This window comes from Theropithecus gelada, chromosome 2, assembly GCF_003255815.1.
Source record: "Theropithecus gelada isolate Dixy chromosome 2, Tgel_1.0, whole genome shotgun sequence".
NCBI classification, from domain to species: Eukaryota; Metazoa; Chordata; class Mammalia; order Primates; family Cercopithecidae; genus Theropithecus; species Theropithecus gelada.
Window position 1 is genome coordinate 15,679,089 of NC_037669.1, and position 26,119 is coordinate 15,705,207.

Here is a 26,119-nt window from a genome sequence, read left to right on the forward strand (position 1 = left end):
ATAAAAAATTTTAGCAGTGAAATATAATTTACCTGTGCTAAAATCTGAAGTTGTTAAATGCTTATTTATATGAATTCTGACAATTGTGTAACCTGCAGATTCACCATACAAAACAAGATATATATATCTTTCACCTAATATTGTTTTTTCTTGAGCTTTATGTGCCCCACAGACAATCACCCTTATTTCTACCATCATTGTTTACTTTTGCCAGTTCTTGGACTTCACAGAAATAAACCTGTGTAGTGAGTACTCCTGGATTCTTTTGCACAACATGTTTTTGTGATAAAACAATGTTTAATATCATACAAATATATATGCTTAAATATCTGAAATATCGTACAGAGATAACAAAATAGAATGTGTGTGCTTCCCTCCCCTAACATCTTAAGAGACCCTCCCGTCTCCTTGTTTATTGGCCTATCTAATGCTTGCTGGAAGAATCTAGGGGCAGAAATTCTGGAGATCCTGAAATATTTGTGGTGAGAAACCTGCTTTTCATGATACTAGACTCATATAAACAAAGTGCATCTTTGTTTTTTGATACTATTGAGATCTTAGAGTTATTTGTTACTGCTGTTAGTATACCCTAACTAACAAATAAGTAGATGTTTCGCTTATTGCAATTTTAAGAACTAATACAAATTAAAAATTAAAAAAAATAAGACACTTAATTATCCTTGTTGAAGATAAGGGACAAGATCACTTTCTGCCCAACACTCCTGTCCTTGTCTTTTCTTAGAACATTTACTCCTAGAAAACTTGTAATGGTGAATTATCTGTCTCCTTAAAATATATGCTAATCCTCTTTAAAACTAAATAAGCCTCTTGCCACGTTTTTGACCCAGGAACATCTTTCTCAAGGACTTGGAAGGCATCTCTTTGAAATGTAATTATCAAGGAAGATAGAGTACCTATCTGCCAGTTTCTGTGAAAGGCCGGGCGCTGAAAGGTTTGGAGCTTACTTTTCGTGGGCACTTAACTCCAAGTTTCAAAACTCCCTCTTCCCATAAAAATATGAGACGTTTATTGTTTCCTTGAATAAAGACAATTAGCAACGGTGACCACTTCAGTTATGAGGTGAATTCTGGATGAACCATGTGTGATTAATGGTACTATCAATTTCTCTCTCGAGGAGTGGTTACTGTTTATTTTGAGAACTTGCGTGCAATGGGTTGTATCTGCTTTGTTATATCAAAGGGTGAGATTTCATTCTGTCTTTGCAATCTCATTAGTGGATTGCCTGTGATGTATATCACATTCTGTTTTAGTGCTTATTCAACAACAAAATTGTTTTTCTTTCTCTTCTATATTTGTACACAGTCTCCATGGATTGAGAGAAGATTTTGTTTATAATTACATTTCGCCAACATTTCTGGTGATGATGTCAGGTAGTCCCTGAATTGAGGAGACTAGCTGAAGGTCTGTCTCTAGCTACTCAAGTCAGGTAAGAGACTCTGAACTACCAACAGTTTCTCTCCTGTCTTCTCTGTTGGAATGCTGCCTGAATGACCTACTCTCTGTGAGTTCAAGATTTTACTGAATAAGCATGGGCACTATGGGTTCTAAAATCCCAATAGGATCATTATATAGTTAGAAAATAAATAAAATACCTAGAAGTAAACCTAATCAAAAAAGTGAAATGCCTCTAAAATGAAAATTATACCATATTTATCAACATATTGAAGAGGACACAAAAAATGGAAAGATATTCCAGGTTTAGGAATTAAAGAAATCAATATGGTTAAAACATCCATACCACCCAAAGCAATCTACAAATTAAATGCAATTCAAATAAAAATACCAATGACATTCCTCACAGTAATTAAAAAAAAATCCTAATATGTATATAGAACCACAAAAGATGCAGAGTAGTCAAAGCCATCCTCAACAAAAAGAACAATACTGGAGGAATCACAAAACCTAACTTTAAATTATACCGCACCTAACTTTATAGTAACCAAAACAGCATGGTATTGACATAAAAACAGGCACATAGACCAATGGAACAGAATAGAGAACCCAAAAACAAATCCATACATCTACAGCAAACTCATTTTCAACAAAGCTGCCAAGAACATGCACTGGGGAAAGGACAGTCTCTTCAATAAGTTGTGCTGAGAAAACGAGATATTCATGTGCAGAAGAATGAAACCAGACCCCTATCTCCTTCCAGGTCAAAATGGATTAAAGACTTAAATCTGAAGACTGAAACTATGAACTACTAAAAACTAATAAAGTAGAAGCTACAGCATGTTGAAAATCTAGCTAAGATCATTGATAAAGGTGGCTACACTAAAGTGCAGATTTTCAATATAGACAAAACAGTCTTATATTGGAAGAAGTTGCCATGTAGGATTCTCATAGCTAAAAATGCTTGCCTTCAGAGTTGCAGAAGACAGGCTTACTCTCCTGTTAGGAGTGAATGCAACTGGTGACTTTAAGTGGAAGCCAATGTTCATATATCATTTTAACAAATGATTTATGGTCCTTTTAGAATTATGCTAAATCTACTTAGTCTGTGCTTTATAAAGGTAACAACAAAACCTGAATGATAGTAAATCTGTTCGAATATTTTAAGTATGTTGAGACCTACTGCTCAGAAATACAAAAAAAAAAAATCCTTTCAAAATATTTCTGTTCATTGACAAGGCACCTGGTCATCCAAGAATTGTAATGCAGATGTGTAAGGAGATTAATATTGCTTTCATGCATGCTAACACAGCATCTATTCTGCAGTTTATGGATCAAAGAGTAATTTTGCCTTTCAAGTCTTATTATTTAAGGAATGCATTTTGTAAGGCTATAGCTGCCATAGAAAATGATGTCTCTGATGGATCTTGGCAAAGTAAAGGTGAAAATCTTTTGGAAGAAAGTCACTAGATGTCATTAAGAACATTCATGACACATGGGAGAAGGTAAATATATCAACATTAGCAGGAATTTGGAAGAAGTTGATTCTAATCTTCATGGATGATTTTTAGGGGTTCAAGACTCCAGTGGAGTAAGTGATAGATGAGGTACTGGAAATAGCAAGAGAACCAGAATTAGAAATGGAGCCTAAAGATGTAACTCAATTGTTTCAATCTTCTGGTAACCCTTGAATGGATGAGAAGTTGCTTCTTATGAATGAGGAAGTAAAGTGGTTTCTTTAGAATGGAACCTACTCCTGGTGATGATGCTATGAACCTTGCTGATAAGACAACAAAGGATTCAGAGTATTACATCAATTTATTAGATAAAGCAGAAGCAAACTTTGGGAAGACTAACACAAATTTTGAAAAAAATATCATGTCTATCGTAGGTAAAATGCTATAAGAAAGCATTGCATGCTATTTCGTGAATGGAAGAGTAAAGCTATGTGGCAGATGTCACTGTTGTTTATTTTAAGAAATTGCTATAGCAACCCCAACCTTCAGCAAGTGACAACTTTATCAGTAGGCAGCCATCAACACCAGAACAAGACCCTCCATCAGCAAATAAATAAATAAATAAATAATAAAAAATACAACTTACTAAAGGCTAAAATGATCATTAGTATTTTTTAGCAATAAAGTATCTTAAAATTAAAGTGTGCACACTTTTTAGGAATAATGCTATTGCATACTTATTAGACAACAGTATAGTGTAAATATAACTTTTATATGTACTGGGAAAACAAAAACAAATGTGAGAATTACTTTATTGCAATTTTCACTGCATTGTAGTTGTGTGGAACTGAATTCACATATCTCTGAAGTATGCCTGTATATTTAGATACTCAGGATTTTGTTGTAGTTATTAATAAGGTAGATAAATTGGTCTTAGAATGTTGAACCATCTTTGCATACCTGAGAAAACCCTCGTTGATCTTTATTATCTGTTTATATGGTGTTGGATTTTGTTCTAGTTTTCTATCATCATGTAAAGAATCACAGACTTAGCAACTTAAAACAACATGGGTTCATTATTTTACTGTTTCTTTGGGTCACGGTCTAGACACAGTGTTAACTATGTTTCTTGAAAAAGTGTCTCACAAATTTGGAATGTAGGTGTCAGTCAGACTACATTCCCTTCTATAGCTTAGGCCTCTCTTTCATGCTCATTTTGCTATTGGCGGAATTCAATTCCTTGTGGTTAGGCCTAAGGTTTTCACATTCTTGCTAGTTGTCAAAAAGGGGATCCTCAGTTCCTGACATTCTCCATACCTCTTGCAACATGGGTCTCTCATAGGTCTTCTCAGATACAGCAGTTTCAGCAGTTCATTTCTTGTAGTAAGCATTTTACTTGTATATATCCACTATAATTCTTTTTTTTTTTTTTTTTTTTTACTAACAGTCAACTGCTTTCAAACCATTACATCTGCAAAATCTCTATGTCATGTAAGTTATTATTCTGTAGTTTACTTCTATTATAATGTTTTTGGTGTTGGTAGCAGTGTAATATTGGCCTTACATAATGAATTATGATGCAATACTACTGTTCAGTGTTTGGTATATTTTATAGTGTTTATATTATTTTTTAAATTAAGCAATAGGGAAGAAATCACCACTGAAGCCATCAGAGGCAGGACTTTTGGTACAAAATTTAAGTACAGTTTCAATTAATGTAATTGCTATAAAGCTATTAAAGTCTATCAGTTTGCTTTTGAGTAATCTTTCATCATTTTGGCTTTTTAATGAAGTTTTTTCATTTTTCCTAAATTATTTAATTTATTAGCATAAAGTTATTAATAATATTTCTATAATTTCAATATGTATAGAGTCTAAGAATGGGATCTCTTTCATTTCTGACTTGATAACTTGTTTTCTCTATATTTTTTCTTCGTCTTATTTTAGGTACACCAATTTTACTATTTTGTTTTGTTTTCTCAACAAACCAGCTTAAGTTTCACTGATTTTCTCTATTGTATTGTTTTTCTGTTTTCCATTTCATGCGTTTCTACTTTGATTTTTTCAATTATATTTTTTGTGCTCCCATTTTGCATCTAATATGCTCTTCTTTCTCTTCTTTCTTACACTACAACTTGAGGTTCCTGACTTGAGAGGTTTTTTTCCAAATATTGGGCTTCAGTGTTACAAATTTCCCCACTAAATATTGCTTTAGTGGCATGCCATAGTTTGCCGTGCTGTTTTCATTTTAATTCAATTCAAAAGTCTTTCTATTGTCCCTTGTGATTTTCCTTTCACTCATAGACTCTTTAGAAATGTGAGAGTTAATTTTCAAATATTTGGAGATTTGATTTCCAAATATTATTTTCTGTTATCGATTTATAATCTAATTCCTTTGCACTCAGAGAAAAGACCTTTTATGACTTTAACACTTAAAATATATTGAGGCTTGTTTATGGCTAGAGTATGGGATATATTACTAAGTATTCCATGCCTACTTTAATAAACTATATTTTCTCTTATGGTTTGGTAGAATGTTCTATAAATGGCAATTAGGTCATGATGGTTGATAGACTTGTTTAAATCTTCTATATTCTTCCTAATTTTCATTCTAATTGTTTTGTCAGTTGTTAAGGAAAGAATATTGAATTATCTAACAATAGCTGTAGAATTTTTAGTGTCGCTTTCAGTTTTACTTCATGTATTTTGAATATCTCTTACTAGGTATACAAACATTTAGGATTATGCTGTATTCTTAATGAATTAAACTCTGTCATTATGACATTAATTTCTTTATCTCGGTAATATTCTTTTTTTCTGAAATCGACTTTGTCTGATAGTAATAAAGCTACACAATTTGATTCGCTTGATTAGTGGTTTATATCCTTTAAAAATTATGTATGCTTTTCCATTCTTTTTGTTTTTATTTCTTTTCATTTATTTTTCATTGATTATATTTGAATCATTTTTCTTTCTGGCAACATCCAGTTAGTGGGTTGCTGTTTTATATCTAATCATATAACTTCTACTTTTTAATTGTGGTATTTATACCATTTTTAATATGATTACTGTTTTGATTTGGTTTAAATTTTTTATCATGATGTTTGTTGCTGGCTTTGGTGGGGAAAAACGTTCACAAATAGTTGGACATGAGAGTCCCAGGTTGGTAGGGCTTATGGCAGTGATGAGTCCAATGAGTGCACGGTAGCTCATGGTCTGAGGGCTGTGTGGCTGCACCAGGGCTGGAAAGCGCAGTGGCTTCAGTTCCAGGGGAGTGCAGTTACATGGTTTCTGTGCAGATCTACTAGCTAGGATCTGCAGTGGCCAAAATTATGGGATGCTCTGCCGCAGTGGCTGTGGGTCTACAGCGGTTGCAAGAGCTGCTGAGGGTTTTCTGCCCTCTTTTTCTCCCATGGAGGAAGCCATGGCTGAGGGGACTCTCTTTGGCATTGGGCTGTGTCAGTCTGGCAGATGGGGTAATGTGGATAAAATCTTTTCTGCACTTTCTATGTGGCTATTCTCAGTTCCTTATTTTCTTGTGTTGCTGCAGTTTTTAAATTGCACTCTAGAGCACTCCCAGAGCTACTTTTGTGCCCAAATAGTTGTTAAATCATTGTTTTTATTGGAGATATGGGGATGGTTGAGGCCTAGAACCTTGCAGTCTGCCATCTTGCTTATATCACACCCCTGTTTTCTATTTAGTGTGATGAAAGGGTGGGGACTGCAACTCCAAGCTGCCAGGAGCACAGTACTGGGAAGTTAATGGCTGGTGAGGGGCAGCCCTGGGGCAGATGAAAGCCACATGATAAGGCACCCTCCTGTGCCCCAGGTCTAGACTCTTGCCCTGGCACTTTTGCTCAATACAGAGGGAAACATTGGCGCCATTGCCATCTATGCACCTCTCTCTCTCTTCCATGTCATTTTTTAATTGAACATATGAAAATCAGTTTTAATAACTCTTTTTGTATCCTCGTCTGGTAAATCTAACATTTATGCCAAGTCTAAGTCAGTTTCAATTGATTAGTTTATTGATGCATTATAAGTCACAGTTTTTTGTCTCTTAGAACTTTTGATGGGATGGTAGATATCATGAATTTTGCTTTGTTGCCTGGTAGACATTTTTTTTTTTTTTTCTGTAATCTTGAGCTTTCAACTGTGATGTAGTAAGATCACCTGGAGCAAAATTGAAAGCTGAGTCTTGCTTTTAAGGTTTTATGGATACTAATGGAATAGTCCTGAATCTAGGGCTTATTATTTCTCACTGCTGAGAAAACACCATATGAATCTTGAGCTTTTCCAGTCTGACTCATAGGAACAGGCACTATTTCCAACTCTACACCAGCAATGAACAGAGCTACCACTAATCCTTTTGGGTAGTTTAATCCCAAATCAGGCATGGTTTTCCCTCAGGTATGTGCAGATCTGCACTTATTTAATACTCCAAGGACAGCTTCTGCGGATCTCCAAATGTTTCTCATTGTGCTTCAGTGACTTGATCACTCTGCACTTTCAATTTTATGTCCTCAAATCAGGGAAACTGTCAGTCTCCTGTTGGAATTTTCCTTCCGATGCTGTTTCAAAAAAAAAAAAAAAAAAAAAAAAAAGACATTTATAGGCAGTAAGCCAAGGTAATTGCTGGACTGAGTTCAGTTGTTTCCCTTCTCTCAGGAATTATTGCTTTCTTTCACTGTCTGATGAAGTTATTTGTACATTATTGTTTCATACACTTTGTCCTTTTTGTTTTTTCAAGTCATTTTAATAGTTTACTTGTCTCCACAAATAAACATGTGCAGCACCATAATGGAATAAATCAACTAGTTTTCCAATTATAAGCTATAAGTATAAATTCATTGTTTATTTAAGAAATTAATCTTAAATATTTAGTTTTTTTGTTAAAATATTGTTTAAAAATGTTCCATTTCATATACCTATTTGTAATGCCATAGAAGATTTCTAATCACAAAAGAAATATCAAGTCATGATTACTTGTCTAGAAATATTAAACTATTATTATTAATTAACTGTTATGTCTATTTTCCAATTACAGTCAAAATGGAGTAAAAGAACCTCAATACTTAATTAAGCTTACTCAAGTTCACAAATGTAGATTTCCATTTTTGTCTATAGTTTCGAGTAGGAATACTCAAAAACTATACAATGCAATTAGATGTTCTTTGTACTTTATATGTAATGTGGATTTAGAGTAGTATTTTCTAAACTTGATAATTTTAAGAAAATATTATTTCATCATTTAGATTGCTTTCAGAAATCACACCAATAATCTCAATATATCTTCTTTAGAAATAATTTTGAAATTATACATATGAATCCTAAATAATTAGGGATAGAAATCAACACTGAGGAAGTCCTACATTTTTTATTTTGACATTAAAGTAATATCCAGGCCACTGAGTATTTTAGTGTGTTCTCAGTGGCAAAATCGTCCCATGGACCATATAAATCACTTTCAAGAAAAGCAAATTCAAAAGTTTGATCACACATATCACATTTGACTGAGCAGTGAGTATTCCTTTTGTCCACACTAAAAGGTTAATGACTTGAAGAAAATGCTCGCAGTAGTACTGTAGAGCTGTATACTGTTTCTCCACTTTTCCATTCTCAACAAGCTATTGAGCATAGTAATGACACACAAGCCAGCCAGCATCTCAGTACTGAGATGATTTCACCTTTCTTTCATTCCACAAAGTTCGTAATGTATTTATCACCTTGATTTATCACAAGCATTCTTACACTGAAACATCCTTTTGTTCTTTTCTGATGTTGCTTTCTCCTGAGCTACAGTGAGGATTGGGTGTCAGCCAAATATTTAAAGGGAGTTTATAGATATATTTTAGGGCTTCCCTCACTACATGACTTTCTCTTTTCTGGGATCTCTCTCTTCAATTTCCAGCTACACTGACAGCCTTGAATGACATTTTATGATCTATCTAGTCAATAAAATAGTAGCTTTCTGCTTGAGTTTAATGGCCTAAGGGAAAAAAGCATATAAATGTAAATCTCACTCAATGAGTCGAGCTTTCTTTTTTCAAAGGTTAAATCATCTACAAGTTTTGGTCCTCTACCATGGTATTAAATAATTTTTGTATAAATATACAGTTTTTTTGAGCTTGTCATTGCTGTTGCACTGTTAGTCCATTATAACTCACTCCACTATCACCTAACCTGGAACTCTTAGAATCATTTACATTTAATTCTTTTACATGGGATATTTTTTCTTTAGGCCTGAAATACCGTATTGTAAGGAATTTTTATGAGGTTATTTGTTTGCAGCCTAAAGATGTTTCAACCATGTCTGAATTGTCTATACCATTTCGAGCTGCTCTAGAGGCTATTTTTTACGCAAAATTGGATGAGCATAGAGAATTGTAATGAGCTTCAATCATTTTCAAAATTATCTATTTCTTAAGCAATAAAGTCATTTAAAGCATTGTGATTAGAGAAGATGAATTCTAAGGGAAAATATAAGGGATTATGATATGTGAAAACTGCCTGAAAACAAGAAGTAATTATCTGCTGAATAAAAAGACATACGCCCTCCAAAACTCTTTATTTGATTTATATAAATTAGTTCCATATCACATCTGAGTGAAGGTTCGCAATGATTTACCTTTATAATGAATGGTCCTAATGCTAAAGGTGGACAGCTAAACAGGAGAAACTCTGTTGTTAATAGGTGCAATAAAGGCTACGTTGTCAACAGAAATTGTGAACTAGAAATGAGCCCAGTATCAAATTCCTACCCTGACTACAGAAAAACTCTCATTGTGGAGAAGTGGGGAAGGAAATTATTTTCTGAAGGTTTGTGCTATAAGCTTCCCCTAAGAATATGTAGAAACATTTGCATCACTAATATGACCGAAAAATCCAAAATGATAGCTTTAACTCCAAGTGTATCTTATGTGGTTCCCCAAAGGTGAAACAGTTATAATTATCAAAATCAACCTCCAGAATGTAAATATGTCACAAACTGGCCCTGAACCATATTCTATTTAAAAATAGCATTTATCTGTATCCTCAACTCTATAACCTGAACTCCCAGATGGGTTTGGCAAGCAGTTTCAAGAGTTACATACTAATGCAATACTAGCAAGGGGAATATAATGAACTGTGATTAGGAACCATTGATACATTTCTATAATTCTCATTTGTTTATTTAAAGCATGAATCAGTTCAAAAAGCAATCACACAAATGAAACTGAACTTCAGTAGAGGTTAATATTTTATTGCCAGTCCATCACTAACATTAGTTAGCAAAGGCAATGTTTGCATGATTTTTCTTTAGAGCTTGTGGATATAGTTCATACACAAATTCACAAATTCTATTCAATGGGTTATAATGCCACAAGTAGTAATAACTAAAAGGGATTCTATTCTCCCATAAATATTTTAAAATTTATGAAGAATAACAAAATAGTCATTTGTTCAGTTTACCTTTTGTGTTTATTCTGTTTATCAATGCTATTTAGGTAATGCAATAATATAAGGCAAGAAAAATAAAGCAAAATGCCTTAAGAAAAGCATTTCAATTTTTTTTATAGATGATATGATATTTTATGTAAGAATTAGTATAGGATCTCCAAAATGCTGCTAGAGCCAATAAATGAATTTAGCAATGTGCAGGATATAAGATCAATACACAAGATCAATTTTATATCCATATATTCACAAAAAACAATTGCAAAATGATTTTAGTAAACTAATATAACTTATAATAGCATATACATATCTTAAAATGAATCTACAATAATTGTGCAGATCTTTTACACAATACACTAGAATGTAGAGCTAAGAAAACATTAAAAATATTTAAATAAAAGTAGATATGTAATACATTCAGAAATTATAAGACTATATTTTATGATATTCATTCTGCATAAATTAATACATAGTTTCAACATGACTGCATTCAAAATACAGGCAAGTTTTTGAAAAACTGGAAAGGCAGCCCGTAAGCTTTCATGGGAATATAAAAAATCTAGAAATACCAGGATTTTTAAGAAAAAATTAACAAAGTGAAATGACCGAAAATTACTGTTGTCTAGTTTTGCTTTAAGGTTTACACAGTCAAGATAGTGTTGCATTCACATAACAATAACAAATAGATCAGTAGAACATAATAAATAATGCAGAATTAGACCTATACATATGTATTCAGTTGAGTTTTTACATGTATGTTTTTATTTCAATTGATACCTTTTACCCACTTTTCATGTCAAATAAATGGTAAAAAGAAAATATTTTGAACCATTGACACTGATGACAGTCAAATATTTTCATAGAAAAGTGAGATATGCCACTCACCTCTTTCTGTACCTAAAAAATAATTTGAGACAATTATAGAATACAGAAACACAAATATTTTAGCATAAAACATATAATAATATCTTAATAACTTTGGGTTAATTAAAGTGTTTTTAGATGGTATATAATAAGCAGTAATCTTTTTTTAAAAAGACAAGTTTATCATAATATAAAATATATTTACTATTAAAAATACAACATTAAGAAATTGATTATGCAAGTCACAGACTTTACGAAAATATTTGCCATGCATATATCTGTTAGAGAACTAACACTTGGATTTTAAAATATTCATACACATCTGCAACAGAAAGAAAAACTAATAAAAATTGGCAAAAATATGAACACTCAATTTGCAAAAAAAAGTAAGAATGTCCAATAAACACAGGAAAATATGTTAAATATTATTATTCATTTTGAAAATGCAAATGAAACACACATTAAGAGATTATTTCATACACTCTAAAATAGCTACAACCAAAAGTACTTATGTTACCACATGCTGGAAAATATTGACATAATTAGAACCCTTATGCATTGCTGGTGGGAGAATAGTTATATAACCACTTTTTAGAAAATTGTTTTAATTAATGCTAAATATACATCTAGCTTATAACGTTGCAAATTAATATTTAGGTACTTAGCCATATAAATTACCAAAAGGTCACAAAAATATTTGCACATATATGTTCATGAGAATCTGTAGTTGGACAAAACACAAATGTTCAAAACAAAAAGCATAATCACGTTAAAATTTATTCATGGTATTGAGTAATATTTTGCTATGAAAAACAAATTATTGATAAAACATCATAGATGAATCTAAAAGACACTATTTTAAACAAAAGGAAACACAAACATGGATAATTTATTCACATTAGCAGGCAAATCTAATCAATAATGATAACAATGAGAACACAGCTGACTCAGAGAGAGACAAACATGAGTGATGAGGAACTTGTGTGAATTTTCTGGAGTGATGGAAATGTTCTATGTGTAATTTTTGGCTGTATCCATACGGGTGCATACAATTGTCTAACTTATCACATGAACCATTGCTGTATAGTTTGTTGTATACATTATTATAGTTTCATTTAAAAACTATCAAAGGACTTTTTTAGAAACCTAAGTTTACACCACAATTATTGGAGCATGCACAAAATCTTACATCAGTGTGCTGAAGTTCTTATTCTTAAACAAGTAGATGATTTAAGTTTGTTGTTATCTATATTCAGTAGAATAATTGGGGTAGTAAATGAGACTTGGTAGAGATTTATTTTTCTGAAGAAAAATAACAAGCATATGCTAGTACTTCAACGGCCTGAATATCTGAAACTCAGTGCAGTGTTTTTGTTATCATTCAGTTTTAGATTTTTTTTCTTCCCCCTAACAAAGGAAAGCCTAAGGTAAAAAAAAAAAAAAAAAAAAAAAAGGTGCCTGACACTCAGTGGAGAAGTGTTGTTTGTATTCTCTGTTCAGTTTGCAAAGTCACATATCCATAATTCTTGTTGAATTTCTTTTATTTTCCACAACTGCTGACCTTTTCTGGAAAAAAAAAAATAGCTGATAGCTTTGAATGACAGATATATAGACTGGCATTTACATCATGTTCATCATTCGTTAAATGAATTTTTATTCTGGACACTACATTAGGTTCTAAAATAGAAAAACAATCAGGATAGCTTTTATTATATTACATAGGTAAAAACTTACTAGCCGTAACATTTTGCCCCAACTTTCTATTCGTTTAGCTAAGATGATATTTTCTGGCTCATTTACTAAGTATATTTTTATTCTTTCATCAGATTCAAAAATATTCTCTTCTCATTTTAAAACCTGACTATATTGTCTCATCTCCACTTTAAATTCCCATCAAATAATTAAACATAATCGCCTGCATGCCTTCTTGGTGGTCTACCTCATTTTTGTTCTCCGGACATCTTTCCACTATCTTTCTATTTGATTCTCTGGACCTGGGCATTTCTTTCTCTATCCAGCTGTTAGCTCTCTGAGTCTTCCCTCTACGACTGATCCTACCACGAAATTAAACTGTACCACCATCAGTTTCTCACAGGTAAACCATAGAACATAAAACATTGGATATACCACTAAATATCTATTAGTTATTCTAATTTTATAAGACCACGTAGAGAAAACCCCCACACAAAAGACAACAATTAATTCTCATATCATTAATTGCACGAGACTAAATCATCTCTTATACTTTCAAATATGCACAGTTTTCCCAATCATACTTTTATTACCAATGTATTTTGTTCAGGTTATAGAAGGTCTGACTTCATGTTTTAAAAGTGTAATCATTTTCTAAGAAATGTCGTGATTATCAGTAAAACTGCTTTACAATTAAATTTTGACTCATTTAATAAAACACTATTTTGTTTCTTATTTCCAAGAAGACTATACATGCACACAATTTGTCTTCCTAATTGCCAAAACTGCATCTCATCTAGTAAGGCTTATATTTTATTAAAGTTCACAATATGAGATTAATAAAACTAAATCATTTTAGAATTATTCATAGAAATAAGTAGTTAAATAAGTGTGCAGGACATATAATATTGTATATCCTCCAAATAAAAAATAAGCTAATATGAGAAAACTAGATTAAAAATTAGAAGTAAAATTCATTTTGTTTGCTATTTTTTAAGGGGTTAATCATTGCCAAATAAAAAAAATGTATGACAGCTCTGAGCAATCTTTTAAATCCTTTTTATCAGATGCATAAAAATGTATGTATCACCACCAAATAGCTACGCATATCTATAACAATCAACGTTACAGTTATATATAATCTAAATGTGGAAAGAAAATTACAAATTGTTAAGATTCATACTAAATTAGCTGTTTCTTCTTAATGGGATTTTCCCTTCCTTCTGAAATAAACTCAGTTTTTAAATCTTTTTTCCAACTGACAGATGATGAAGGAAATTGATTTGCTCTTCCAATAATACATTCAATTGATCTCTATTGATATATTTTGGCAACACAATAAGACGTTTGATGTGCAGTATTTGACATGTTTCCTGCCCCCTCTGGATCTTACAGTATAGCTAGCACTCACCAGCTTGAGCACTTACATTAAGCAAGAAATGTTTTACACACTAGAGGCATAGTCATAAACAATTGATTTTGTCTTTGTCTTTAGATATTAAAAAAGTACAATGTGTACTATAAAAGTGAACATATTGAAGGTTAGATAAATATATAGCATATCATTGTAGGGATTAGGAAAGGCCACATAAAAGAAAATTTAATATTGAGGGATGAATAATGACGATCTTAAAATATTTTTAAAATAGTTGAAGGAGCTAAGTAGAACAAAAAACATAGAGAAAGAGAAAAGAAAGAGCTTGAAATGTCACAGAATTTAGACTTCATTCCATATAGTTTTGGATCATTGATAGTTATTAACTGCTGATTTTTGAACCGACTCCCCTCTGGCATTTTCTTCATAGGCTACATTCTGGTGCTGCAAGCTTGGATTCTGCAGACTCAGCCTCTCGTTTATCCTGGTCCTTTTCATTGTTTTCCAGTTACAACCATCATGCTCAGCTTGTCATTCGATAGTATAAGAATGATTATTATTAAGCAATATGTAAAGAGAAATATATTACCTTATATATTGATATAATTCAATTAATATGATTTGCATTAAATTGTAAAAATTTAACAAAGAAACCCCAAATATTTTACGAGACATAAAGTTGCACTTTTAAAGTTTCAATATGCAAGCCAGAAAATCACAACAGTAAAGACAGGCAACATAAAATGAAAAATCTAAAGGAGAACCTGAAATACCCTCTGTGGGAAAAGTACTGACAAAGTGAAAATTACACTATTTAGAAAATATTCATATATAGTTTAGTTTCCACCACTTACCTTTCATAGTAGTTTTTTAACATTATTAAGTGTTGGTGAAAATAATATGTACTTTTTAATGTGATTTTATTGACTATTTCTATTGCTGTAAAATAGGATGTGAGCTAAAGTTGTAAACAGCCTTTGCATGATTTATTGTAAAACAGTTTTCCCACTGCTGTAGGCACTGTAATGCAAGCCTTTTTACCGGAGCATTGGCTAAGAAAGCTGAAAACTCACATGAAATACGTGTTTCAGAATAATTATGGAGACCAAAATAAGTTGTTTATAAAACTTTTCTTTTAAGTTAATGAATGAATGAATTTGAAATGTGTGTTGATCTCCTTAAATGTGATTTTTCTTGACAGGTAATGTCATATCAGCAAGAACAGTTCAATGTTATTCAATAGCATGCACTTATGGAGTATTTACTCTGTCAGAATATGCAGATATGGCATAGGCTACAGGGAGAAACTGACTTCAAAACAGATAACTTAACTGTATCTCATGTGAATATTCTGATCCAAGTTCTGTGAAGTGAGAAATGGGAGTGTTTAATTTAGATCTTTGTATCCAGAAAAAATATCACAGAAGGACAGGCAGATGGGCATACTAAACATAAACACGTTTTCAAGATGTGAAAACATCTGCATATAAAGGAAAAAAATGTTTTGTTTACACAGCAAATGAATATCTACATATAACTGAAGGTTTAATTTTTGAAAAGTGTTTTATTAATATCTATCAGTTCTTTAAAAATATATTTTGAATCCTCTTTTCGAATCTGATCAAAGCTAGAGACGTCTCGAAGCTGAACCTGAGCGTCTTCAGCCTTTCTACATAAAATAATACCTGTTTGGTTCAAACCGTGGTGCAAGATGAAAACCAACAGTTCACAGCCTTTTCCTATTCTTGTTCAAATTAGAACCCCAAGAACCCCACCAACCTGACTGACTTGTTCAGAGTATTTGCCAGTAGTTTTTGTCTGTATTATTTGTATAAATATTAACTTTTCATCATAAATGATTTAGTTTGATAATTTATATATTTTTTCTTTAATATATTATGCAACTTTATTTTCTTTATAAATTCACTTCTGTAGGCTGTTGTTCAAGATATTGTAGTTTAATCCCTAAATTATTGTTTAGTTCCTTATGTGTGTACCTACCTGTTGGGAGCTCAGCTCAGTTGGAGAGAGAGCTGAGCTGCCAGGTGTCAGAGTAGTCACTTATAGCAACAACAAGCCAAAATGATGGTTAACTATTAAGCTTTTGATCACTTACCTTGATAATAAAAGCAAGATGCTAAAACAAGAGAAAGGGCCTTTTCCATTTTGCCCCATGGAACGGGTACACTGGTTCAAGGATCAGGAAGGTTGGCGCAGATGTGGTGGTCCTCTAATTGTTGAGGTAGCCCCAGACAAGGAGTGGTTATAGTTTTATGGACCCTGGGGCCCAGGGAAAGGCAAAAAAAAAAAAGGGGGGGTGTGAAAAATAATGAGTACTGAGATAGTAGGGAACAGTCTTCAAGGTTTCCTCTTCCTCCTTCCCATAAGGAACCTCAGAAAAGGAGAACTACGAACGAAGGTCCCAGAGCTAAGAATGGAAATACATGTAAGAGCTTGTTGGCCCAAGGGAACAGAATCCTTGACTGCAGCTTCCTTCAGAGGATGCACTGCACTGGCTGTGCACCACATCTGGTGTGGGGAGGGCAGTTTTCGCTTGTGAAGAACTTCCAGGTAAAGGCTTTATAATCCCCTAACGTTAGGTGTGAGAATTCAAACATCGATGTAACCAGGAGCCACACTTTTGTGACCAGGAGCCACACTTTTGTGACCAAGAGCCATACTTTTCACCTCCACTCCTTGATTTTTCAGGACTTGAGCAAGAAAATAGGCCAGTGCACCATGGAACCAAATGGGTCATACTTCAGGGGCCTGTCAGTAATTTGTTCGATGCAACAGAAGATCATGGTTATGATTAAAATTATTTCTAGCAGAATGATCAGGCTCTTCTTGAATATAAACATGAGGCCCAACCATTGCCAAAACAGAAAAAAATATATAAATTAAAAAAATACATCCCATAGCCCCTCTGGATCTACTTTAGAGAATCAGGAAGCTTTAAAAAAATAAATAAATAAAAGAATCATAAATCTTTTTTATTTTTATTTTTTTATCTGGCCTAAGGCATAAATCTACGACACATAGCACAATTCTGGCCAGTAAGGTGAGGCTAACCTAAGTATCTTTCAGAGCTAAGGCAATGTCCTGATAGAGTATAATACACAAGAAGTACAATCCCATCAGAGATGTTTGGTGCCCTGGAAACAGAGTTTTTCAATGTAAGGGCACTCCAAACATGATATTCAGTAATCAGGCAATTAGGTTGACAGAAGCCCCCATTGTGGCCTTCCAGCATGGGGCCTACTGCCCTGGGGTCCCCTATCCAGATTGAACAATTCAGTCCAGTCCTTGTTTTCTGAAGCAGTTCGATTGAAATAGTTTTGTGTCCATGACATCAGTTAATGTGTCTCACTACTGTGGACAACATCTGGAGGTATTTTGCCAGGAAAGTGCGGGAGCTGAAACCATCGTCTGCTGTCTTGGTTAGCAGTCAGGTGTGGCGGTAAATTCAGCATTTAGCCTGAATTAAATGTCCTCACAGCAGCTTGGAAAGGCAGCACGGAGAGTTCTTTTTCAGAAGGAGTAGCAAGTTTTCAGAGCAGGTCAGAAATCAAAAGATCATGAATATCCAGCACTCTACCCCTGCTCAGATGCTGGGATTTTAGTTTATTTGGTTGTTATTGCTGTCTCATTTAGTCATCACAACTTAACATTTTCAAAAACTGCTGCCTACTTTTATCCAGGCCTTTTGTCTGAAAGGGTTGTATGCAAGAGTGATGTGTGTAGCATATGACCAAGTCCTAGCCAGCAAAATGTAGATTGAAATATTGCATGTCACTGTCAGGCTGTGTTCATTAAAAGAAAGAAAGGTGAGGAGGTGAGGGCAGGGGAAGGGATGAAAGAAAAAGGGAGGGAGAGCATATGCAATGTACTTTCCCCAACTGCTAGTTTAATGTTAAGGACTCCGACATAGTCAAATCCTAGAAGAGACAAGCAGAAAAGCACTGAGGTCCTTGAGTCATTGCTACTAGAAGAACATTCCAGAAGAGTGCCTACCAAAGAGCACCCATGTTGGACTTTTAATAATTACTAAAATTTAGGAGTGACTGATGCAATGTTTGCCTATCTTGAATAATATATCCTTCAGCTCCAGTGATTTATAAATTAGGTAGGAATATAGACACATTTAATAACAACTTTTATAGCATGAAAATGTTTATGGTAAAAGTCTGCAATGCCTTATAGTACCACAATGAAAATTTTGCTAAAATATTGAGAAATCACAAATTTCTAGTTGGGTCACAATTGATATAGGTATGGAAAATCCGAAACAATAATTAGTGTTCATCAGATACTTCCCAGGTGCCAGACACTCTAAGAACTTTATCTTAGATTGGGCTGCTAAAACAAGGTATAATAGATGGGTGGCTTATAAACAACAAAAATGTATTTCTCATAGTTCCAAAGGTTGAAAGTCCAAGATCAGGGTCCCAGCATGGTTGCTTCCGTTGAGGGCCCTCTTCTGAGATGCAGGCTGTCTGCTTCTCATAGTACGCTCACGTGGCCGAAGGAAAGCAGGCTGGCTCGGTGGCCTTTTCTTAGAAGGGCCCTAATCCCATTCTGAGGGCTTCACACTCATGATCTGATTATCTCCCAAAAGCCCACCTCAAAATGCTATTTTGTTAGCTTTAGGATTTTAATGTGAATTTTGGGAGGATGCAAGCATTCACTTTATTATAGACTTCAACATCATTAACTCTTGTTGAACTATTTCACTGAGGGGAAAAGTTGAGTGTAGAGAGTCACAGCTAGTAAGTAGGTGGTCTAACTTCAAAGATTAGGTTCCTACTCACCAAATTTTAATCACAGTGATATAGACTAAAAGAAAGAGAACAGCATGCTAGTTACAGGAAATTATGTATGCAAATTCTCATAGGTATGCAATATTGAGATATTTCAGTACAAGAAGTTAGCAACATTGCTGAAGAGAATAATGAAGGAAATAATGTAACAGCATTATTACTGATGAGATTATAGGGATAGGCAAGTTATAAAGGCAATTAACAACTTTGAACTTTATTAAGAAACTATACTTAGCAATCAAAATTTAACTAGTTTAATAATTTAGAAAGTCTTCTGATAAGCACTTTGGAGATTGGATTCTAAGTTGCAAGATCAAATGAAGAGAGAACAGTTAGTAAATTTTTGTAATAATCTAGATAAGAAATGATTAATTTTGACCAAGCCATTATGACTATCAAAGAAAAAGTGAGAACAGACTCAGGAAACACTAATTAACTAGAATTTATGGAGGTTGACAAATATTTTATGGGAGCGAAGAGTTTCAGGGATTCTCAGGTATTTGACTCAAGTAACTGGGTGGATGTTGATGCTAGTTTCATTTTTGACACAGAAAATCACTTAAAACAGCTTATTTTTTACAGAGAAATTGGGTGTTACTGTTAGAGATAGAGTGAAACACTGTAGGGAAAATTCTTCTAATTTTCTTCTTTTTAGTACAGTAGGAGTATTACTACAGAGGACCAAGAACTTATCTCTGATTCTCTTCCTTGGAACCGTATTTTGGTAATATTTTCAATAATAAACCACCATAATCAATTGAATCTTCTGCTTTAACATTACTTCAAAAAATCAGTGCTTAGTAATCTGCTCCTATAAATGTAGTCTGACCCTGTGCAACTACCAATAATTGATACATATTCATATCCTTACTTTGCCTCCCATTAATGTTCTTTTCAAGTTCTATTTTTCAAGGGTTTTGTGTTCTTGGACTATTTGCCAGGTTGTCTCTTGTATTCTAATGTATTCTCTTTGCATAAACACATTAACATTAAATATAGCAACAAGCTCTGGATTGTTTCATTCACTCATTAAGTCATTAATTTAGTCCCTAGGTAATTAATGAACTCTACTATTGTTTGGTACTATGCTAAAGATTGGGGACACAAATATGAAAATGAGATATGGTGGCCACTGACATAAAACATTCTTTTTAGAGGTAAGTGAAAACAAAACATTTCCTGATAATATGATAATAGACCCAAAAAATTGCCTGATTGTGATACTTATTATGGCAAAAATAAGCAAGGGGTTAAGATGGAAAAGGGTAGAATTTGGAAATCCCAAGATTGTGAAATTTTCTTCATCTAAATAGATTGTTTAGAAAATTCGGTATATTATGCATGCCAACTCAGAGAAATTCAGCCTTCCAAAACCTGCCAGTGATAGCAATACAATGAAAAGGAATGCATTCATTCTAAATTCTAATAGGCACATGAGTGTCCTGATTCTTTTTTTTTTTTGAGACAGACAGAGTGAGCTCTGTTGCCCAGGCTAGAGTGCAGTGGCGCGATCTCTGCTCACTGCAACCTCCGCCTCCTGGGTTCAAGTGATTCTCCTGCCTCAGCCTCCCGGGTAGCTGGGACTATAGGCGCGTGCCACCACACTCGGCTAATTTTTTATTTTTAGTAGAGACGGGGTTTCACCGTGTTGACCAGGCTGTTCTTGAACTCCTGACCTCAAGTGATCCACCAGCCTCGGCCTCCCAAAGCGCTGGGATTACAGGCATGAGCCACCATGCCCGGCCAACTGTCCTGATTCTTACATTGAAGGTTTGTTACAGCACAGCTTCCATTACTTTCCAGTCGTTTCTTGGAACATGGAAGGATAATGAAGCAAATGCAAATACCTTTATTTTCCAAAATTTTACTAAAAGTTTAAAATAAGTATTATAAAGGGCACCTGAATTTTAGAAGAGGAATTTACATTTTGCAAAGCTTTAAACTATTTTCTAATCCAGTCATTTGGCAAAATGATATAGGCAGCTATATGCTAAGCACATTCACATGACTTTGAACATCATGGTATCTTTAATAAGAGCTTCTTTTCCCCCTTCTTTCTCAACTTAATTCAATGTCCTGAAAATGAATTACTGAATTTGTGTTAATATATGACCTTCTTACTAATAAACATTTAAATCTTCCAAGGCCTTCAACCAACCTGACAGTTGTCTGAGTGTTATATATTCTAAGACTTCATTATCCGATACCATAATTTTCCAATACTTAAATGCTATTATTGGCAATATTTCCGCCAAGGCATCATTCATTGGTAGTCTGAATTTGCAAGATTGCTTCCTTAGGGACAATATCTCAATGTACAGTTGGCCATATTAATATACAAAATTCATCACTCAAGATCGTTTTGAAATCACAATAGAATACTGCGCATGTCAGCTTGTCTGAATACAAGAGAAAATTAAAGGGGCTTCCGTATCAAGTTGAGTGGATTTTGGTAAATTGCCATGACTTTGTTAATATCTAAACTTGAGAATTTCTTTTATTATTTATTGGTTTATTATTTTATTTTATTAAATTGTAAATATTTAATGTGTGCAGTAATAGAGGCTAACATAAGAGAAATTTATATACCTGCAATTATGATTAAACTGAGAATAGCACTTTGCCACATTTTATATAGTTCTATTTAAAGTATATACATATTTTAAACAACTAACATCTTGTCCAACAACCCAATACCCTTATCTCCTGAAGTGTAAACACTATCTCAGATTTTGAAAATCTTATGTCTATGCATGTTTTGGTTAGAGAACAAAATACTAATAATGTCTAAGACCTCGTTTTGATTACTGTTTTAATTTACTAGCTTTCTGCAATTGAATATGTGTGTGTCTGTGTGAGAGATGTGTGTTCACACATCTCTGTGTTTGAACTTTGATCCTCAACTGCATTGTATTATAACAGATTGGTCACAAACCATATTAGGATAAGATTAAAAGAAAGAGTATTATACATTAGTACAATAGTCTTCTCTTTAGGTTTTTTTCACCTGTGCCCAGAAATCAAAATCTCAAAACCCTTGCTTCACTGATACAGGCATGATTTGTAAATGAAAATATCTCTCACTCCAGCTTTGCTCTTCCCTCCTGTTAATACTGTCCCCATCATTCTACTCACCTTCTCAACACACACACACACACACACACAACACTGAAGGAATATATTTACAGAAACAATCCTCTTCACCATATTTAGAACTTCACACAGGCACAAATTGTGTTGAGTCCTTGTCCTTGCTAAGTTGTGCAATCTGATAAGAATTCATAGGAGAGATTTAGTAAGTCATAATAAGTTTCTTTCTTGCCCACATGCCTGGAAGTTTGCTCTCAAATTCAAAGTATAAAAAAACTTGAAGAAATACATAAAAATGCAAAATTTGGAGTCTCATCATCAGCTTTCCTATCACAGAGATTTGACTTAGTCGTTTGAAACATAGCTAAAAGAAATATATTGCTTTAAAGCACTTTCTCCACGTAAATGTGAATGAGAAAAATACTGACCCTAAGTTGGGGAGGTGTAGATGGCTCAGTGCCGTCTACAAGAAGAGTTGTAGATGGCACTGTGCCTGCTTAATGAACTATATCCGTAGAAGATGGAACAAAATGAAGAGAGCACAATTTTTAAAAAGTAATTTTTAAAGATGAGAAATGACAAGTTTTCCTGAAACCAGTTTATAATGTAGTTTCTAACACCTCCTGCACACTCAAAATCCCATCACTGATAATATGATGTATCACAATTTTTAGAATTTATTTTCTTTTACTTCCTTAATGAACGTGGGGCAAGTTTTGAGGGTGGAAGGGGAGGGCTGGAGAAAGACAGGATAGATCTGAGCTTTATTTAAAGATAATTTATGTCGATATTAGCTAGTTCTACAAAAATGAAATCCAAATTATTTCACATTGCAGAGATTTACATAGAAATATGTTTATATGGAAAAGTTGGAGTGTTATCCCAGTTTTTTTTAATTCTGCAATAATATTTGATAATTTTATATGAATGCTTTCCCATTTAATATGACAAAATTATTCATTGTATTAATATTTTAGAGAGTTCTGTTGTTCATATAAATATATCAAAACTTCAAAAGGTAATATGTTTGAATGATACCAAATATTAAGCACTTAAAGAAAATTTTCTAAATTCTTAGGTTATCAAACTAATGTATTTATGTATTGCAATTTATATTTATATTAATACAGTTTATATAATAATATGATTTTCATGAAAATTTATGTGCACTGTAAAATGTAACTCAAACTATAAGTGAAATTCTTTTAATATGCAGTAGGAATTTAGGTAAACTATCTTTGTTAAAGAGATATTTTGATCTTCACCTCTAATTATGCCCACACATGAATTTGAGAATATTCTCTTTTTTGCTTTATAAAATATATCCTAACAGAGTATTTCTTCTAAGATCATTCTTCTTGAAGACCTTGAAAATCTTAAATAATAATAATTTTCAAAATACATTTGCCGTGTGTTCTTGAGATGAAAGCTACACACACGTGTACAGACTCACATCAAACACACATAAAATTGAAGGTAATAGCACAATAGAATTTGCTTTTTAGAAATCCTGAGAAATATTTATAAAAAAGCTTCGAGACCTCACGTGGGTCACATATAAATAAAACAAGCCTTGCTAACATAAGAAACGTAGTATCAATGGCAATTTATTATTTATTGATCATTAAACTACTTATCTGTTTTTGGTTTAGGTATATTGCATTTTGTATTTAAATTCTTGTAACAATATTATGATAACATTATTATTCTCATTTTTCAATAAATAAATGAGACTCAAAAAGGATATGTATACAATCTTTATGAGATAATATGTGTAGATGAGATACATCTGAGAAAACTAAATTTTACTGCTGAATCTTGTTTCTTTTCCCCTAGGAATGAGTTCCTGTAATAATTTAATTTTCCCATATTCATTTAAATATTCTCTAAAATATGGTAAAATATTTAAGTTACATAATTTTATTGCATTCTTTCCAATAATTCTCTACAAATAATTTCTTCCAAATAAACAGTAACATTTACTTCAAAAAAGGAAAGTGGTAATTTATGAAATGCATCCTTTCTTCATTCAGACAAGCTCATAGAGATGAAAGATGACATCTGTCCAAGGCAAAAATAAATGTTTTTTCTTCTTCATTATGTAACTACTTAATTTGCTAAAAAAGAACTCTAAATAAAATATTCCAATCACTTGGGTATAGATATTCTTGTGCTTTTATTTCTTTGGAAGATTATACATATTTTAAACTGATTAAAATGTACTTTGTAGCATATGTATATGAAAAATAAACAATAGCCTGCACTTTATAATTTCCCTAGATTATAAAAATAAGCCAAGGGACTCAATATAATTTTCCAGTTAAAGAAATATGCAAAAATAATTATAATTCTTTGTCTCTTATATTCTGTTCTTTGGTTGCTTTGATTTTGTTCCCAACTTTTATTTAGAATTTCTTAAGAAATGCAGAGAAGGTGAAAACACTAAAATAAGCTGCCACAAGTATAGCCTCATTCTTGATACATCAGTTTTCATCATTGACCACAATAATATAGCTCTCTGTCTTTCTGATATAGCTCTGGATATAGTATAAATGCAGATTTGTTTTGGATGAATCGTTTGAAAATTTCAAAAATCATTGAAATTAAATGGCAAACATACTGACATGTCATTCATACTTGCTATAGCATGTATCTCTAAAGAAAATGGGCGTTCTACTTAAGTAAAACAGCCTTATCACACTCAACAATTTTAATTCAAATAATAAAACTTACTAATAAACAACTATATATATATTTTTCCAATTGGCCCAATAATGTCCTTTATACCTGGTTAATATTTGCTTATTTTTACACCCAGGATCCAACCAAGAATTGTGCATTGTGTTTAGTAGGCATTTTTAAAATTTTCCTCTGAAATAGGAGAGTGCCTTTGTCTTTGTTTGTCTTTTCTGTCATGGATATTTTAAAAAGTTCAGGTTTTTGTGAGTACAGGTGGTATATCTCCCAATTGAATTTGTCTGATTATTTTCTGCTTATTCAGAGTAAACATCTTTGTCAAGAATACAATACAACTATTATTGTGTCATTTATTGAGTGAGGCTGTAAAGTCAGTTTGTAATAGTATTGTTGATGTTGTTTGATCATGAATTATGCAGTTTCCTCCAGATTTCTTCACATAAAAATTGTAGATTTTTTTGGAGTTTATTAGTAATCAATGAATATAATGTTTTCATACATCATGGGGTGTTTTTTGTTTTATAGAAGAAATTTTTCTCCTCAGAGCTTGTGTATTGTGTGTGTGTGTGTGCATATGTGTATATCAAATGGACTTATTACTTATTTTTTATCCATTATGTTTATTACCATCATTAATATTTTGTTCCCTAATTGTCCCATATTTGGATAGTGGAATTCCTTCAAGATTGCTTCTATTTCATTTAGGGTGATCTTCTACATTTTCAACAATACTAATGACAAAAACCTCATCATTTAGAATGTTACAGTGTTTAGGAATAAAATTCTGGGCAACTAGATCTAGATCTATTGTGGTATCATTGTTTTTAGGCCTTTCCAGTGGACAGGACTAATGGAGATTTAAAATGAAAGAACAAAAAATATATTCTATGCAAATAGTAACCAAAAGAGAGCAAGGGATGGCTATACTTACATCAAACTAGCACACTGATATTAGACAAAATATTCAAATTAAACTTAAAATTAGAACAGGTTAAAAGATATACAACTGTGATAGATGCAGGAGGCAGATAAGGGGGAGGGTCCCAGAGAATCTTCAACACACCTGTGGACTGGAAGAGTGGGGTGGAGCCCTGGGAAGTTTGTGGCTTGTGCAGGGAGTGAGGAGCCTGGCCTCAGCTCCTGTGTGGTGGCCTGTAGCTCATTCTAAGAGATGGAAGCCTGCCGTCAGGATCCCTTCTCACTTTGCTGAGGGTTTTTTTTTTTTTTTTTTTAAATACTTTTTTCCTTTTCACCCAATATATTCCACTCTAGTC